This window comes from Ambystoma mexicanum, chromosome 1p (genome assembly GCF_040938575.1).
Source record: "Ambystoma mexicanum isolate Mex_15411 chromosome 1p, UKY_AmexF1_1, whole genome shotgun sequence".
Taxonomy (NCBI): Eukaryota; Metazoa; Chordata; class Amphibia; order Caudata; family Ambystomatidae; genus Ambystoma; species Ambystoma mexicanum.
Window position 1 is genome coordinate 240,111,534 of NC_090921.1, and position 20,169 is coordinate 240,131,702.

Below are 20,169 nucleotides of genomic sequence, written 5' to 3' on the forward strand. Positions count from 1 at the left end.
TTGCAGTGTTTGGGAGCATTTTGCACTGTTTCCTCTATACAGCACCCTCTCCAAAATGGCTGTTGTGTTTTCATTCAGGCCTGTGGCAGCCTGATGCTCCTTTGATTGGCTGATGGGCCATTGTTAACCGCCAATAGGGAAGCCAGCAGGCGAACACAAAGGCCCCACTCCTAAGGCTCCTGTCTATGCCTGCCTGGGCCTGGCCGCCTTGTGGGCCCCTCTACAATCTGCATTATGCACCTTGAGGCTGGTTACCTCAGCCATGGGCCCTTGAACTATGGGATCCCCCCTAGGCTATCACGTGAGTGTGGACTGTTGCTCTGTTTGCCTGCCGCATCTTCCTGACCCTGTGCCTGCCCCACTCCTGTCAATCTCTCTGGTATAGCTCAGATGGCATCTCCCTCTGCCCTCTGGTCTGTTATCTGTTCCCTTACCTCCTTCAGTTCCCATTGTCTCGTCCCAGTCCTGTTTGTGTCTCCTTGTATGTCGGCTCCCTCTGCCCTACTCCTCCCACGTACCTCAGCTGCTCTGCCTGGTTAAGTGTCTGTGCCCCTCACTATGCGCTTTCTTCTTCTTTAACTGCTTCTCTATCACCTATCCTTCACCTCTAAGTCTGGCAGGAAGAAACCCAAGAAGGACACAATGTGCTCTAACCCAGGCCTGCCTATCGCTGACATCTAAGTCAGTGCTTCCGCCAGAGAGAGACTCATCATCATCCTCTTTGTCGTCCCTACTCCCGACCAATGGACTCCTCATATGGTCGCTCTGCTCTCCCCTTATCTTCCTCACACATAAATGGAGGCACCCGCTGGGAGGTGCTTCTTGCCTTCTTCCCCACCTCCATCCTGGTACAAGGGCCTCAACCCAACCTCCTACTTTTTGATATGCTTCTTCCTCGCCATATCAACTTTCCACTTTCTTCCTCACAGGCTCCCTTCCATCTGTTTCAATGGCCACCCTGGCTCCCTTGCCAGCTATGCCCACCTTGGCTACCCTACCTCCTACTAACCTCACTGCCTCTCATAACTGCTACCTTTTCGATTTCAACTGTACAGACTGCTTTGCCTACACGCACTGCACTGACAACCTTGTCAGCCTCTTCCTCTCTGGTGTCCATGCCACCCATTGTCACTGCATCTGGGGCTCCCTTGCCTCCCTTGGCCCCTCCTACACTGGCTCCCTTGCCATATAATACTGTCCTGGCTCCCTTGCCTGCACTTCCTCACTGACATCCTTGCCATCCTCGGCTCCTCTGCCTCCTGCTACCTCTATCTCTCAGGTACCCTTGCCACTTATGGGGGGACATCTGTCCCCTGCACCTCCCCTTGTAAGTCCTTCAAAAGTGGTAATCTACTCCACGTTGCCACGCTTAACTCTCACTCTGCTGTCAAGTACTCCTCTGACATCTGCCACCTATTTGAACTCCTGGACCTTGATGTTCTTGCTCTTATGAGATCTGGTTTAGGGACAGTTCTGTCACAAGTTTTGACACACTTCTCCCTGAAGGCTACAAGATGCTCTCTGAAACCAGACCCAACAGGCCAGGAGGTGGAGTAGCCCTGATCTTTCCTGAGTGGATCCCTGTTCCATCATTCCCACTCAGGTCTACTCTTCCTTTGAATGCATGGTCTGCAGACTCCCTCTCGCCTGTCTCCTCTCTTACTCTGGCCACCTTTTATCGGCCACTGGGCCTGTCCACCCTCTTCCTCTAGGAAATGGGCTGACCTGACCTCTTCTCTACTTTTCTCCTCTTCCCAAGTCCTCCTCCCGTGGTATCTTAACATCCATCTTTACTCTCTTGACTCTTCAGTCCCTTTCCGCAATCTACGCAACTCTTTCTCTTTCCATTCTACCTTGTGGTCCGACGCACACTGCTGGCCACACCCTGGATGCTCTCGTCTCCACAGATATCCCTCTCTCTATCCCTCTCACTACCTCACTCTCCTGGACTGATCATTCTCTTCTCTCTTCTCAATTGAAGCTCTCTTCTCCTTTAGCACTGGCACACCCTGCACTGCCTCCTGCCTTCAAGGTCATCCGACCAATGAAAATCGTGTCACTGGCTGCCTTTGCTTCTCCCTACTCTCCTCCATCTACTCCTGCTGCTGACTCCCACCCTGACACAGCCCTCTCTAACTTTCACCTTTCCATCTCCAACCCTCTTGCCCCTGCCATGAGGGTCTGAATGAAGCTTGCCAAAAAGTGCAACTCTTGGTATGACTCCGATCTGGCTACTCTTTAACGCAAGTGCAGAGCAGCGGAACGGAAATTGGTATCTTCAGGTGTACCCTCTTACGAACTGGCCTGCCGCCTTCTTCAAAGGCAATATAGACTTTGCATCCGCTCCAAGAAAAGATCCTATATTCAAGCCTGCATCTCTGTGGCATCTAACAAACCGGCTGATCTTTTCAAAGTCTGCAAGGAACTGGCCAACCCTACAGCAGCCGCATCCTCTACTGCACCCACCCAGGCCCTTTGCTCAGCCTTGGCAGCACATTTCACAGCCAAAACAGAGGACATCCTGTCCTGTCTTTCTTCTTCACCCCCTCCTGCACCAACATCTCTTCCCCCCCCCCCCCGCCACCCTCGGCCACGTTCCAGCACTAAACAAGTCTGGCCTATGAAAGCCGCTTCCAAACAGGTGGACCTCTACCCCTCCGAAACCATCAAGGACAATATTGACTCTCTCGCTCCAGCCTTGCCCGACCTCTGCAACCTCTCCTTCACCACTGGAGTTTTCCCCACTTCTGTCAAGAACTCTTGTGCACCCTCTGCTAAATAAAAATTCTGCAGACCCATCTACTCTGGCAAACTATCGCCCGATCTCTATTACTCCTTTCCTGGGCAAACGCCTGCAGAATTTGGCTACCTCTCAGCTTACTATTCACACTGAATCTGTTGGTTGTCCCCATGACCATGAGTCTGGATTTGGAGCATCCAGAGAAACAGAAACTGCTCTTCTGAACACCTATGAAGACCTGCTCTCAAATCTTGACTCTTAACTCTCCTTCTGTCCTCATTCTTCTTGACTTCTCTTCTGCTTTCAGTACGGTAAACCACAACATCCTGATCTCTTGTCTCCATGATATCCTGGGCATCATAGATCAGGCCCTGGTGTGGCTTGCCTCCTTTCTCTCGGCCCATCCTTCCCAGGTGGAACTTGTGTCCTTTCTCTCCTCTATCACTCTCTCTATTTATGGTGTCCCCCAGGGATCTTACGTATCCCCCTGGTTCTTCAATGTCTACATGTCCCCTTGGCCCACAGGATCACTACATTTACCTCTAACTTTCAGTGTTATGCGGATGACAGGCAGCTCTCATTCGGCTACCATCTTCCTCCTCCACCTCCTCGCTCATCCCTGACTGTCTGACCGCAATTCAGTCCTGGTGTGCTGCAAATGGTCTCTGCCTCAATGCCAGTAAGACAGAGATCATCGCCATTCGGAACCCTGCTCCCGCTTTCCCACTTTCATTCTGGTCGGCCTCCCTTGCCCCTGTGCCCTGTGCCCTTGCCTGCTAATGAGGCTAAAAATATGGGGTTCATCTTCGACTCCACTCTCTCCTTCTCTTCTCACATCTGACATCTCAAAAAAGTCTCATTACCAGCTGCACCTCCTCAGAGCCTTTCTACCTTTTCTCACCTTCCCCCAGAGGCTCACCATCTCCAGAGCCCTGGTTGTCTCTAGTGCTTTATTAAACTGTACAAATGGGTGAGATAAACGTCTAATCTAAACCTAAATCTAAGATGGGTGCAAGCTTCGGCCATCAAATGAAAAATGAGGCAGTCCTTGTGGCGTCTTGTCAAATCAAAAATGGCCTATACTAAAAGAAACTATTGCCAAACCTTGCAACCTCATACAAAAGTATGTAGTATAGGATTCATAAGAAAGAAAGAAGTGTTCACAAATAATATGTCAGGATGCATTAGTCAGGGTGTCCCTTCCGCACGTTTTGAGCATGGGACAAGATGGGACTTTTGAGCACAGCACACTTCACAAGCCTCCCCAGCACGAGATGACAGTTCCATTCTTAAATTATCAGGAGCATCGATGGCCAAGTCTCTTTTCACTTGAAAGTCTCTTGCCTTCGAGGGTCGGAAAAGTAACAAACAAAAAGTTCCTTTCTAGTTGTAATTGGGGTGTTAGATTCTTCACCCTATGGTCTCTCTCGGCCAGGCTCGACCCCTCTCGAATGTCAGCCTCCCTTAGGCGGGTTTACAATGGCTTTTTTATTCCATGTGTCGCTGGGTGATAGTTTTCCACCCCTGGATTTTCCTCTGCCGGGCTCAGACCCCTCTCGACTGTTAGCCTCTTTTTAGTACACTTGTACCTTTTGCAATCACAATTCTTAAAGGATAGTTCCGGGACTTTTTTTTTATTGTCCCTACGGGTCGGCCATGTGTTTGTAAGCATAAATCGGTAGATCGTAGGAAACTTTCCTATGGACCTTACCCGACTTTTCGCCCATTATCGCACTCGAAATCAGCCTCCATTTTGTGATAATCCTATCATTCCGCCGCATCGACCTGGCTCACCTGCCTTTGCGGCACTAAATCAAATCCCCCGCCCCTGAAACAGACTTTATCAAAACATTCATATTCCCCGCCTCTATCCGTGACGTGACTGTGCTGCGTAGGCAAACGCGCCCAGGCGTCTTCTACGCGACTCCACACAGACCCCGGAAATCAACACAGATCAGCTCACAATACAGCGCACCACAATTCGGAATATGAAACTGTACTTTGAAATCAAACCGCAAGATTGTAAATGTGGTAAAGTACATTTATTTGACATCAAATGTTTAGAGAATATTCAGCGATTTGCATTTTTATTTGCTCATGTTCCAAAAAGTTCGTATTGAGGAACGCGATGGTCCTTTGCTGTACACAGGGTCTTAGAGCATCTCACAATACAGCGCCACAATTCGGAATGTGAAACCGTGGTTTAAAAGCAAACGGCAAGATTGTACATTTGGCAAAGTACGTTTATTGGACATCAAATGTTTAGAGAATATTCAGCGATTTGCATTTTTCTTTGCTCTCGATCCAAATTAGTTCGTCTTGAGGGAAGCGATGTTCGTGTGCAGTACACAGGGTGTTGGTTTACGATAAAAATAAGCTCTTCGGTCGCACTGATAATCGCATGGCTGTTCCAACAACGAGGCACTAGGCCACCACAACGGTAGGTATGTTGCATCTAACCGTTAGTACCGCGTAAGGGCATACTTGTACTTGGCGATCGTCCCATAAAATGGTCAGGGTGGTAACGTTGTTCACGCGGAGAAGCAACTGGCGGCTGTAGAAGCCGTCCGCCGGTGTCCGGTACTCGTGACACAGACAGTAGTGAATGATGTACCTAAAAACATAAAAAATGAAATTAGTCTCACCATCAGATCCTTATTAAAATCATAGCGAGGACAGCGCTACTGGGTGTACACAAGTGTTTAAAGGCGTGGCGAGGCAGGGAGGGGGGGGGAGTGGAGTACAAGGTAAGTAGCATAAAATAATAAATAAATAGGGCCAGCTGGTGGCAAGTGCAAGGTAAGTGCAGAACAAGTGCTGGGAAGGGGGGGCTGTAGGATACTGAGACAGTCCCCCAGTGCAGGGGTTGACAGGGAGGCAGTGCAGGTGGAGAGTGGAAGGGCCCAGGACCGAGGTCGCAGACAGTGGACCAGTTGTAGCAGGGGAGAGGGAGAGAGAAAGCAGAAGCAAAGAGGAAGGTTTTGAGGTGCTTCAGTAAAAGCAGATGTTTCTCCTCAAGATAGTGCGCGGTAGAAAACAATATGCCACATAGAACGAACAAGTACAACTGAACCCGTCTTTAAAGCCACTGTATAGTAATGAAATTGCGGTATAAACTCATCAAAAGTTACTTACATTATATTTGCATTTTCCATTGTGTCTCTGTGTAGGGCAGACCCGAAACACCACTCCTTCTTTGCCGACGTTACTTCTTCTAATGAACGTGGCTCATCGTTTCGTTTCTGAAATTTTATTCATTATCTTTTCTTAGTCTTTCAGGATGGTCCCGGCCTGTCAAGGTCAAATCACAATAGAACCTTATACTGAGTCGTGGGCCGTTCCGCCACCCGAGCAAAACATCAAAGCAGCTGACCTTCACTTTGAGCGAGCACACATTTCTCGTTAGCTGCATTTAGTTTAAGGGCATCTTGTCTGCGTGCCTTTTTTTTTATTGTCCCTATGGGTCGGCCATGTGTTTGTAATACGGAAACATTCTATAATTTTTGTAAAAATGATTTATATTACTGTTTGGTTTAATTGCAATGGGCCTGCAACATGAGGAGACTCGAGAGAACAGACAATCAAATTACAATCATTTAAACCGTGATGTGTATTTCTCAATGAGCTCTGCTTTAGGTGGACATGGAACAGAGGCAATGTTGGGTGGCAATGCAGTTGTCCCCTGCATAGGTTCGTTCACCACTCCATGTATGTGCCTATCGAGGACATCTACGATAAGTCTCTCAATAAACTCATATTGCATATCCTCAAACACTGGTTTGATCACCCATTGTTTACTTCTTTTAGTGAAGGCCTTATTGTAGCGAAGCGTCCCTAAAGTTCCGGTCGTCCTACTTTGTTGACGGCCAACATTATGGTTATGTGCCAAGACCGCTAGAAGAGTCCGATTTATCATGCCTTCCATGCCAAAATGCAATCTTTTGGGCCTGTACTTTAGGCACATATTGTGGAACACCTCCAAATCTCCTGTGTGGCAGAATTCCGTGAGTCCCCTCAAATCTCTTGTTATAGTTTTATCAAATACAATCTTTTCAATGGCCTTGTGAGTGGGTGATGAAGGAATCAACCACTTCTTCTTCCGTGCCTCCTCTGTGGACAAATGGCCATGTTCACATTTGTGGAAATGCTCATTTGTCGACCATCGATGTACGTTGCTACAGTGCAACATTACTGACCGCCATTTTTCCAGTAGAATTTCCAACGACCCTTCACATGTTTTTGAGCTCCACCAAAGATGGTTGCTGATTGACTTGGACCACTGTGAAATACCTTGCATATCTTTTTTTTTTCCTGCAGCCGACAATTTTTTATTGATTGTTTTTGCAAGATGCCATACGTCAAATTGGTGATTTATATTTTTGTACTCTTCTCTCATTGTCTTGGCAATTGAAACGTGTCTGTCCGTGGCTATCAGGTCGATCACCATTCCCCGCGATTGTAGTTCTTGCAATGATGCTACAAAGCCAACTTTCTCCATGGCCACTGAGGATGTACTTTGTGACACCTGCACGACCACCGAACTCACAATTTTCTTACTTTCCATGTCCTGAAAGTGGTAGGTGCAGTACTTGGCTGAAAATCCTGGGCTGTCGCACTGTCCATCACCGGCTAGCCTGAAGCGTTTGCCCGCGAATGTACTTTCCATTGACATTTTTTCCATTCTCCAAGCTTCGCTGATGGCTGGAAATAGATAATCGGTTTGGTATTTGTAGAACTGACTTTTCGCAATGAAATGGATTCCCACAAACTGAAAGAAATACTGTAACTTTTTAAAACTTGAACCACTAAAAAGTGCGGCCGCTGCACAAAGTAGATTGCCTGCTGGCAGTTGCCCCAGCATGGGTTGTGCAGACCATGCGAACGGATGATATTGTGTACAGGTGGCATGTATTTTAAGGTTAGTGCCTCGAATTGCACGAGTCACATTAATCAATGGCTCCCCACATACTTCCCCACCAACCCAATGCCCACATTTCATCATCATAATAATATCCATCAAACAGCTATCGAATACAATGAATTTGGCCTCTTTCCTTATACTGTCACTCTGCATCCCAGCTGGTTCGGCCTGTAACGTTGAGGACATGTCACTCGCATGAAAGGTACAATCTCTGATATCGTCTTCCGCTATGCTGAGTGATATTGATGGTGTTTCATTGTCGTCCACTTCATTCTCTTCCATTGCAACATCTGTTCCTTGTCCGGAGATGGGAGAAAAAAACAATGTCTTCAACTTTCGCGCGCTCTTATTTTTTGCGGGTGTGGATTCTGTGAATTGATCTCCGACTGCATCCAAACTACCAGGAGGACATTCACTATCAATGGCTGGTGGTGGTATAGCTCCGTTGTCAATCACTTCATATTCTTCCCATTGGCACGATGCATCTCCAGTCTCAAGTCCCTGCCAAAAGGTTTGACAAGCAACATCTCTCGTTCGCTTCACTGTCTGTGTAGATCTAGTTCTTACACCCACTCGCAACTAGAGGACAGATTAGAAAAGGGATGTTCAGTTTAAACACAACTTACAGTATTGAACTATTGACAGTGAAAGACAACATAATATAGTGAACAGGACACTAACCTTCTTTTGCTTTCTTTTCTTTGAAACTTTCTTGCCTCGAACTTCAACATCTGGACGCTGTTGCTCCGACTCGTGTGTGCATGTCTCCACTTCCTCTCGCGCTGCAACGACTATATTTTCATGATAAGCACATCCATCACTCACTGAGGCTCCATCGACTCCCTGAAACATAGAACTTTCATTAGTATGTATAATAATATTGAAAACACAAAATGTACTTGGGGACCAATACCCATACGTACATCTCAATAGCAAAACACGAATGAACGCATTGTGTAGAACATTCAAACGACAATAGTTCACGCATTGTTGATCTAGTTAGATTGAACTGTCAAGATCCATACCTCGGGCTCCGCATAGACTTCCATTGATGATATTATTGAAGATGACGCTTCAGCAACTCCCTGAAACACAGTAATTGCATTAGTATGGTTTTCTATTTTGTTTAAAAGAACATAAACTTTCTGCAGGCGTCAACGGCTCATCTAAATAGACCTGCACAAATGATCAGTTGTCTAAAATAAATAATGGATATCTAAATATGATTCGATTTGCTCCATCGTTGGAAGTGTCACCACCCAGAGATCTGCATCAACTACTAGGGGTGATGTTCTTGTTGAAGAAGCTCCGTCAGCTCCCTGAAACATAGTACTTGCGTTAATAAAGAAGGAAGTATAGCGGATGTAATCACGTCATTTGATCTCGCATGATTGATCTGTCAGTATCCATACCTCGAAATGCATAAGAACATCAAGGGACGCTGTAACTGCGGTGCACACTTCTGCAAGCTGTTGCGCCGACCCGTAACTGCATGCTCCCCCTTCTTCTTGGACTAATGCTCCATCGACTCCCTGAAACATAGGACTTTCATTAGTAATGAACACAATATTGAAAAAATAAGACACATAGGAGGGCGACGACAGAAGGACATACCAATGGCTAAAAACGAAAGAAACATTGTGTGTAACAATCACGCTACAAGAATGCAAGATCTGATGATCTCCATCGATGGAACTGTCCAGAAACGTACCTCGAGCATCTGAGTGACATCTACGGTTGTCGTCAATGCGTTGGACTCCTCAGCATCTCCCTGAAAGACAGTACTTGCATTATTTTGGATAACAATAATTATAACTGAAAACAAAGACTAGAGGACGAGTACTGTGGTGTACCATTAGGTAAAATAATTACACGATCAATTAAAACTATTGATTTACATGCCTAAAACAAGTCAGTGTCAGAATAGCTAAGTAAGATTACCCGATAGGCGCTTGAAGTGGCTGATGACTGCAATAACGACACGGATGGAGAATCTTCCGCCTTCATATTGAGTGGATACATAAATGGGGAAATTATTGTTAGCTAATGCTACACACTACCGCAATGCCGAGAGATAAATACGTAAACTTGACTCACCAGTGGAGGGATGTGGACGAATAGAGTGGGAATAGCGGTTGAGAGCAATTTTCGCCTCGCTCGCTGTGTTTTCTTCTTTATTAGCAATGATGTGGAGTACATGTCTGGGCTAAAGTGCCTGCTGCAGATGCGGTATCGATCACCCCTCTTGTCCGCAAAGACTTCTAGGACTCTACTTTCTATCTCAGAGGCTGGATATCCGCAATATCGGACCCATTCTCTTATCTGATCTATTGTCTTAGGGAAAACATGCATTATAGTACCTTCAGATTTGTTATGGGTCTTCGAAGGGCAACCGCCAATGGAACAGGCAGGCATTATGGAAAGTTCTGAAAAGTAAAGATCAACAATTCTCTATGAATACCAATGTGTTAAAACATTAAATGACACATAAAAGGTTCAATGCAAGGTCCGTTTTGGTTCTTGGAACTATACACGTTATTCACATGCGGATAAGTATTTCAATAACTTTCAAAAAATAGAAAAAGTAATTTGACTAAACTCAGAACATGTGACTAGTTCCTTGCATGTACTGTCGTGAACGAAAAGAAAACATGGATGCAATTTGATGACTACTAGCAAATAGATATAAATTAAAAAATTGGACGCAAAATGATTATGGTACATGGACTTACCTTGACGAACAAACAGTTAGATGCAGGGATCAGAGTAGTTTCTTGTCGTAGAACAGGGAGCAGTTCACAGGTTGCAAACTGACGAGTTTGCTCAAAGTGGTCACGGAAGTTCACAGAGACGAAGAGCAGATAACCAGCACCTTCACGGGTTGACTAGCAAAGCGCAAAGAAGTTCTCATTAGAAATATGAAGTGGGTTATAAAGAATTCGAAACAGGGGTGTGTTTGTGAATGAATGACGTGTATATGTCGTGGCATTATGCGGTCTGCAGGGGGCCGTCCAGCGTGAGGGGGGATGCTTGGCAGGAGACACGGGGTCTGGAGGTAGACATGGGAACAACAACCCATGCTCTATAGACCACTTTGAAGTGTACATGGTCTTTGGCACCTCTTGGCCTTTATCGCTCCCTGACAGCTCCACTTGCCAGCAGCGCAAGTACCCCGGTGCGAACTGCCTTTGATAAGGCGGGGGTGGATCGGGGCGGTGGTCGTGCAGACAAGACACAGGAAGACTCGTGAATGGAGACACACTTATGTGGATTGCAGGGGGCCGTCCAGCGTGAGGGGGGATGCTTGGCAGGAGACACGGGGTCTGGAGGTAGACATGGGAACAACAACCCATGCTCTATAGACCACTTTGAAGTGTACATGGTCTTTGGCACCTCTTGGCCTTTATCGCTCCCTGACAGCTCCACTTGCCAGCAGCGCAAGTACCCCGGTGCGAACTGCCTTTGATAAGGCGGGGGGTGGATCGGGGCGGTGGTCGTGCAGACAAGACACAGGAAGACTCGTGAATGGAGACACACTTATGTGGATTGCAGGGGGCCGTCCAGCGTGAGGGGGGATGCTTGGCAGGAGACACGGGGTCTGGAGGTAGACATGGGAACAACAACCCATGCTCTATAGACCACTTTGAAGTGTACATGGTCTTTGGCACCTCTTGGCCTTTATCGCTCCCTGACAGCTCCACTTGCCAGCAGCGCAAGTACCCCGGTGCGAACTGCATTTGATAGGGCGGGGGGTGGATCGGGGCGGTGGTCGTGCAGACAAGACCCGTTTGCCGCAGGGCCTCACCAAGGAGAGGCCATCTAACTGAATGTAAGAGGATGGCTGCAGGATCTACTACATGGAAGGCAGGGGGGTGAGTTTATAAATACCTCACCCTCCCAGGAGAATATACACTAGATTCATTTAAAAAATCAAAACAACCATTGTTAAAATATATGTTGGGCTTTATTTTAGATTTTAATTAAACATAAATAATAAACATTACACATTGTAAAGTTGAGGTTGCAGCACATCGAGGGAAAATCCGCGGTATTGTCCACTGTCACTGGGGAAATGTTGTCTAATGGCAAGTACCGCACAGGCAGGTATTACTCTCCGAACGCGGTGTCCGAGCCTCCCGTGAAGCCACCAAGTGAAGCAACGATAGGCCACCAGCCTGTACCACCTGTGAAAAAAAAAGATGCAAACTGTATTAAACTGACCAAACTTTCTTATCAATGTCGATTCAGGTAACACATGTCATTTTTCTTAGAAAAAAATTATATCTAGAAAATGCACTATATGGAACCAATTTACATGCGTTCGAATGATATGTAAATGTAATTTTATATGTGGGAGACGACCATGAAATAGTGGTGGCATCACTGACATCACAAACAGAGTATACTTACTCGTTACTCGGATTACGCGGACGAACAGTGCCACGAAGTTCGTGCATAAGCACCATCATCATCCTCAACACTGTCCGTGAGAGGCAGGCTTCCCTGAACTCTGGCAGCTCGGTGATGCATTGCGGACTTTGCTCGCCTTCCTGCTGACTTTGCTCGCTTTCCGAAATGTAGGCCAAGCACCCGGAATTTTCACGGCAGCAGCAGTTCTCCTCCTCAGTTGGCATTAGCTCGCACCGATTGCACGTGCACCAGGTGGAGACGCCGTCCATGCGACATGGTCCAGGCTCTTCATCCGTTGACTGGTCCTCCCAACTGCCGTCCGAATCCCCATCGTTTTCGCGTGCTTGCCTTTCCAGTAGTTCCTCCTCGGTGTACTCGGGCTCGTACATATACGGCATTATTGTGGCCATTGTGCGGTAAAGATAGTAAAATAATTTACAGAGATGGTACAGGTGTTCACACGGGCTACAAGCGGCGAAGGTAGCTGACCAGAGCACTGAAACGAGTCACAGAATACTCAAAGTAACACAGAGAGAGGAATGGAATCGAAAATCTGCTGCTGTATGTTGTGAAACGGTCTGTTTATACTTATTGGGGAAAGAGGCGTCCTGCCATTTCCATGGCAACACGTCAATAGCTGAGGCGCAGCGATTGTTGACACGAGACGTGCTTGAAATGGGCAGTACGCGTCTGCTGATGTCAGGCTCAGGGGCGGGGGATTTGATTTAGTGCCGCAAAGGCAGGTGAGCCAGGTCGATGCGGCGGAATGATAGGATTATCACAAAATGGAGGCTGATTTCGAGTGCGATAATGGGCGAAAAGTCGGGTAAGGTCCATAGGAAAGTTTCCTACGATCTACCGATTTATGCTTACAAACACATGGCCGACCCGTAGGGACAATAAAAAAAAAGTCCCGGAACTATCCTTTAATGTCTTTCTAAACAATGAACTGTTGACATCCCTCCGTTGGGTTCACTCTTGCCACACATACAATTCTTTCTCCTTTCTCATCAAACAGGATTCGTCACACGTAGCTTTGTGATTTGCCGGTCAATCACTTTCCACTGTACAGAGGCTTTTGCTAGACCCCTGTATGACCACTTTGACCGTTCGCTTGCTGCCCTCCTAAGGCCTTCTGGTATTAGTAGTTTTAACAAACGCAGGACTGACCCAGAGTCTCTCGAGTAAGCACTCACGTGGTGCCAGATCCATTTGCAGCTGGCCTTCCCTTTATTTTAACAGTTCTTTGAACTTCTCTTAAGTTTCTACTTTGCAGCTTTCGTTCAACACAGTTCGGGTCTTATCGGCTCTCCTCTCGACTCACCAGCTGTGATGAACCGGTTGGTGTTTCTTGCATCTGTAGTCAAGGACAGTACCACGGTAGCAGGTGTCTCTCTCTGTCCTGCTTATCAGCGTAGGCATGCTCCATCTACCTTTGGCATCTGCTGCAACACACGCTAGCTATTGTTCGTGGTCTTACGTTTCTTTTCACGGAGGCTTCACAAGACTGGGTTGGAAAGGGCAAGGTCACGTCGCTCCTTGTCGCCCCTTCTGATCTCAGTCTTTCTCCTCCTCTTGAACTGCCGTGCTTGGGTCGCTGTCTCGTTGTGCTGTCTGCCTTGCTTGTATTGTGCTCTCATGCTCTACCTTTTATCCCTGTGGGGAAGGGAATGAGCCGTCAGGTGGGTGTGATTCTGGTCAATTGCCTGACTTTGCCTGACCCTTGTATTGGGACATGCTAGGTAAACGGCTCTGGTGTTAGTATATTGTCTTTTGTGGTGCTATGAAAGTGTTTGTGTCAGAAAAGGGGGGGGTGCAGTGTTTCGGAATATCCTACGTGTTATGAGGGGGAAAAGGTGTTGAAAGAAGGGGGATACCGCCTCTCACCCGTCGGCATCCCACTTTCACTCCCTGAGGACCCCCATCCAGGTGATCCTCCCGGACTGGTCCACCCAAAGGAACTAAATCAATAGCGATTGCTGTGTCCTGGCCACCTGGATGACTGATCCCCGGGGACTAGTTAGGGAAACCACTTCAGGTTTCTCACACCTCCCTCTGGAACAGCCTTCTTGCCTCTCTCCGTCTTGAGCGAATCACTTTAAGATCTGGAAACCCCTCAAGACCATCCTCTTCTCTTCCTCCTTCTCTCTCCCTCTACCCTGCTAACCTCCTTTCCTTTTCTCCTGCCCCCCTTCTCCTTCCTTATCCCCCCCCTAGCTCTATTCAGCTCCTGCTGACTGGTCGCCTGGTTCACCTCCAGAGCCTTACAGGTCCCAGGCTCCCCCGCCAGTCTTGCACTTGTCTCCGGGTCTCTGCACTATGTTCAGCATTACTGCACTTTCAGCTTATGCCCCAGGAGAGGGGTAACCTCTCTGCATTTAACCTAGGGCATTGCACACTTTTACACCCTCCCCCCTTACTCGCACTGTACACCGGCATGACCTGAATGTACTAGGACTAGTAAGTTTGTTTGTCCTGCCCTCCCCACCCCCCCCCCCCTTCTGTTGCCTACCCTCCCTCGCTTGGTCACATCTGAAACACTTCATGCACTTGCACTAGGAGAAATGCTGTCAGGCCTAGTACGCTGGTTTATTTATGAGATCATTCGGAAACCTTCAAGGCCTAAGAATGACTATTGTATTCCATTGTTCCATTCCCGCCTTGAAGCGCTTTGAAGCACTCCACTTGTGTAAAAGCGCTGTATAATAAACAATTACAATTACAAGGGAATGTAGGAGTAGACAGGTGTATGGATATCCTCAACAACAAATGTATCCGTATCTGTAGGGAGGTCCAGATCCATATTACCATTCATACCGACCGATGCCTCTGACCAGTGCCCGTAGCCCCACCCAATCCCCCACCAACCTTCTTGCAGTTACCCGCCCCGGGAACTAGTAATGTGCCATCATACGCTGTACATCAGGGGCAGCAGCAGGGCTCCCCTATTCCGAACAACACTGTTCTAAATGGTACAGTGACTCACTATCAGGGAGCCACTCTGGTCGGAGGAAACTCAATTTTGTCTTTCCGGGGACAAACAAGTATTGGGATTTTGGCTGCCCACCGAGGGCCCTACCGTGTCCAGTTCTATCAGTCACTGCCGACCCAGGAGAGGAACCCTTGGTCAGCGTGGAGATAGTAAATAAACAATTCATTTTTAGTTTAGTTTGTTTGCTTGTTAGGCGCTTAAACAGCAAATACATTTTGTTTCAAAGCACTGAAAAATCGATTAAATCTTGCATTGAGAGATGTCATAGAAACACAGGGCTTCTCTGGGGCAGTTTAATCCGTTCCTTTCACAAAGAAATGACCTAGTAAAATAGGAGGCAGAGAGGTGTGGGCCTTCCTTGTTATATTCCACTGTGACCCGAATCAACTTGTTGGGAAGGGATATTTTGAGTAAGCTCAACATAACCATCTCGTTCACTGGAAGAGGGGTGGTGTGTTCCACGCCCGATATGTGTGTCCTCGGGGTAATGTTGATCTTGCACGCATTAGGTGTTGAGTCTGTGGCAGGAGGAATACCAGTGACCCTGGATTTGTTTCTGTATGTGTTTATGTTTATTATTTGATAATGCGCTCACAAACCCAGGGGTAGCCGGGCGCAGCAGGTACAAGAATGCCTAGGCTTAAATTACATTATACAAAGGAGACAATACATGTCATATACAAACAATACATGTAAAAATCAATACAAACAATACATGAAAATACAATGCAGTACATGTCGGTAATCCAGATATCAAAAGTATCAAAGCAGTACTATGCAGTGATACAAGGGCCTGGTGCAGGGCTCAGATTAGTTGTAGTTGTCGTTGGTCCAGAGCCAGCTTTTCACCTTGCATCTAGCATAGTGTAGATTAGCTCTCAATGCAATGGGTAGTGCATTCCAGGCCTGGGCAGCTTTAACAGGGAAACTTACTCCACCCGCCTAAAGCTAGGCGTTTCTAGAAGGAAATGGTTAGCAGCTCTGGTATGGTAACTAGAAGACTTTCTGGTAAGTCTGGCGGAGATGTAGGGGGGAGCTGTATTGTTCAGTCCTTTGTGGGTGAGAGATAGTGGCCCTCATTAGGACCCTGGCGTTAAGGGGTTAACGGTGCCGTAAAAGGCTGCGGCACCGTTCACCCCTTAAAGCCTTACTACGAGGTCCCTTTGTGGCTCCCGACCTTAACGGCTGGTCTGGACCAGCCGTTAAAGTAAGGACCCGCAAAGGGACCTTGATGGCAATTACGGTACCGCCCTATGGGGCAGGAATGGGGAAGGGCCATGGAGAAAGGGGGAATTACCGCCCCGCCAACCTTGGAATGGGGTGGTAATTCCCCCTTTCTCCATGGCGGACTCCCGCATGGACCATGGTGCTAATAGCTAATAGCACCATGGTTTAGCGACGGAGTCCTAATGAGGCAAAGTGTCTTGCGGAGAACTCTGTCGCAAACTTTTAGCCAGTGGTGGTCTTTCCTTATATTAGAAATGTGCGCTCTACGGGGTATGTTCAAAGCTGCTCTAAGAGCATTGTTTTGCAGTATTTGCATTTTGTTTATGACGTTTTTATTGGCGCCCGCTTAAAGGGCATTGCAGTATTCCAGCTTCGACATTACTAAAGCGTTAGCTAGAGTGATACAGTTAGTTTTGGATAGGTACGGTCTGCAGGTCCTGATTAATTTACAGATGTACGCTGTAGAGGAGGCCAGGGTGTTAACTTGTTTTTTAAGGGATAAGGTAGAATCAAGGTAGAAACCTAGAGTTTTTACCTCAGTAGCCACCTTAATTATATTGCCATCTATGTTGAAGGCGAGATAGTTGGGGCTAAGTGTTTTGAGGTTGGAGTCGGAGCCCAAGATCAGAATCTCTGTTTTGTCATCATTTAGGCAGAGGCCGTGGGAGGCCATCCTGCCTGAATGAGGAGGTAAATCTTATTTACTAAAGCTGTGTCTTCGACAAAGTTGCCCGATAGTGGTATGAGGATCTGCGTGTCATCCGCGTAATTGGTGTAGGTTACCACCAATCTGTCAAGTTTGGCGAAGAGAGGCTTAATGAAGATATTGCACATTTTCGGGGAGACACATGAGCCTTGTGGGACACCACAAGTGATGTGAATTGGGTCCGCTGCGGCTAGAGGGGAGAACACTCATCGTATGGTTAGCTAGGAAGGATTGTACCCATGCTATAGCTTCACTTGAGAAATGGGTGGCGGACGCTCGGTGGTTGCATAACACTGCATGATCCACCAAGTCAAAGGCTGCCGATAGGTCAAGGAGGAGGAGCATAGCTGTTTTACCATTAGCCTTCAACTCGTCAATTTGTGTCTTGAGGTCAATTATGGCCGTTTCAAAATCCAGATTGTCGCGATCCTAATAATTGGTTAGACTCCAGAAAGTTTTGAATCTGGAGGTAGGCTACTCTGTCGATAATTTTGAGGCGGAATGGGACTGTAGTTATAGGCCTATAGTTGGTTTGTGATGGCTGGGTCCAGGGTCTGTTTTTTGAGAAGAGGCAGTACCCAAGATTCTTTGAGGTTCGTAGGTACAGAATTATTTATTTTATTTAACATTTATAAAGCGCTCACACAGCCCGCAGGCATCGAGGCGCTCTTACAGGGATTGTTTGTTTTTTCTTAGTTGCGTAATTGTGCTTTTTGTTTTGTCTTAGTTGCATATTTATAACGCGCTTAAACACCCAGAGGTTTTTAAGCGCGGACCCGGGGATCGAACCTGTTGTTGCTTCGTGTCATCTTGCTTCCAAGACGCGCACGCTGCCGCTGAGCTATCCTCCCGGGACGAGGAGAATTAGTGTTAAAGGAGGTGTTGATTAGTTTAGAAATGAAGGGTGCTAGGTCTCTGTCTGCGTCCTTGATGATTTGCACAGGGCAACTATCGCCTTGGCAATTCGAGGGTTTCAAGGATAGTATGACCTTTTCAGTTTCCAGTATGGATATGTTGGCAAACCTGAAAGGTTTGCAATTTCTTTGTGTAGTTATACCAGGTGTATCTGTCAATAGGGTGGTTTGGGTTCCAGTGGAGCTCAAGGAGGCTTTTTTCTTCGCAATTTTGGATTGTAGGGTAGTGATTTTATTTGCTAGTGCATTTTGGATACTAGTGCACCATAGTTTGTTCTTAGGGACATTGTCTGCGGGGGCAATTGGGTTTTCCATTTCTCGGAGAATGGAAAAGAGTTCTTTGGAGTTGGAGTTAGCTTTGCTGATTCTCTCGTTAAAAGTGTCTTTATTGGTTTGGATTATTTCCTTCTTGTATTTTTTGGCAAGGTTGGCGAGTAAGGTTTTATTCTCAGCTGAGGGCGTGTGCCTCCAGATGGCTTGGAGTTTGCGATTTTGGATACGTAGTTCTTTGGGGTAGGGTGTGAACCATGAGTTGAGGTGAGATTATCTTTTACTTTTGCCTAATTTGATAGGGGAAATCGTATCCAAAGCTTTGGACATAGCGTTGTTGAATGTCTCAACTAACGTGTTAGGGTTGGATTCACTAGAGCTGGCGGTGAGGGCTGGTAAGAGTATTGGGAGTAGTTTTGCAGCAGTGATTTCTTTTTTACTTCTCGTTGGCATGGGAGGTGCTATTTCACTATTGTTTGGTTTGAGCGACTCTTTGGTGGCTACGAAGCATATGAGGTGGTGGTCAATCCACGTTTGCAGCAGAATATTAGAGATGGTAGTATCACAATTGCGGTTGGCTATCCAGTCTAAGGTGCGTCCTTTTATGTGAGTGGAGGCTAGGACTTTTCGGGAGAGACCATGATCGACTAAAATAGATTGGATAGATTGGGCCTGTTTATCCTCACCATCATTAAATCCCAAGTTAAAGTCACCTAGTAATATGAGCTGAGTGGAATCTTTGATACTATTAGTGAGGAGGTTGGATAGGTCTTCTTCAAAGTTACCTAGTGGGCCTGGCAGTCTGTACAATCGGAGGACCATAAGTGTGCTATTGTTGGAAATGGGTATTTTAGCAGAAAGGAGTTTGCATGATGAGATTGCTGGATGTCAGGTAAGTCTTGCAGCTAGCTGCGTTTTGGCAATAATGGCCAGGCCGCCTCCCCTGGAGTTGGGCCGATCAGCTCTTAGGATGTTGTAATTGCCTGGGATGGCGATCATGAGTGCAGGACCTGCTGCATCGTGGAGCCAGGTCTCAGTGTCAGCAAGAAGGTATTAACATACTACTGAGTTCCGTGCCACAAGTGGCAAACAAGTATTGACGAGTACCAATGTTCCCTCTAAGCTGTGCGCATGTGCTCTTGCCTACCTTCCTTCTGGGTGCCGCTCAGAAGATGTTTAGCAGCGCACACAGACAATTCTCACCTATTCAAAAAGATTTAATAAAGGCACAAGCCACAGCAATTACCTGAAATAGTCCTGATATTCTGCTCATTTGCATTACACTACTATGCAAGTGTGACCGTACACACCTAAAATCCCTAACAGCAAAACACACACAGAAGAGGTTAAAAACGAATATGAAAACCTGACTCCATGAACAGAAGATTCTAACCAAGATATAACTGCACACATTAAGCCAAATAATGTTCCCTCCCCAGCCCTCCTTAACCTGTCTCTACCATACTTTTACCTTATGACTAATTTGGGCCCAGAACACATTAAGATACTCCGTTACAACCTTGGCTCTTCGTCCCTTGGCTCTGCAAAAGGTTAGCAGACTTGTACCTACATCCACTTGTTTTATGTTTGTACAATGAATAACGTTCATGCTCCAACATTTCTGTTACTCATTGCCCTTTACCAAAAGCATCACACACACTATATAATTGAACTACCAGCTCAAATATAGGATACCGACTGTAAGTAAGTAAGCAAGCTACTTGGATGTGTAACCTTAGCTCATATTTCCTCTTATTTTTACATATGTCACACAAGTGCTTTGAAGCGGCCACCTTGCAAGTTAGCGCATTATATAACTGAAATATGAATTTGCCCTCTAAAGATTTTGAGAAGACAAATGTGATGCTCAGTTTCTCCTATTTTAGCATTAACAACATTACCCTGTAAGTCGAGAGCAACATTGCAATATCATTTACTTAGCCTACAAGGGATAATGGCTACGAACTATCTATCACCTGATTATTCGTG

The 20,169-nt window shown here is 46.6% G+C and overlaps 1 protein-coding gene across 1 annotated transcript in view; it reads left to right on the forward strand.

The window, feature by feature from the left end:
• Window positions 1–20,169, forward strand: part of CTC1 (CST telomere replication complex component 1) — a 1,003,059-nt gene that overhangs the window by 301,487 nt on the left and 681,403 nt on the right. The gene's annotated exons all lie outside the window — the stretch shown is intronic.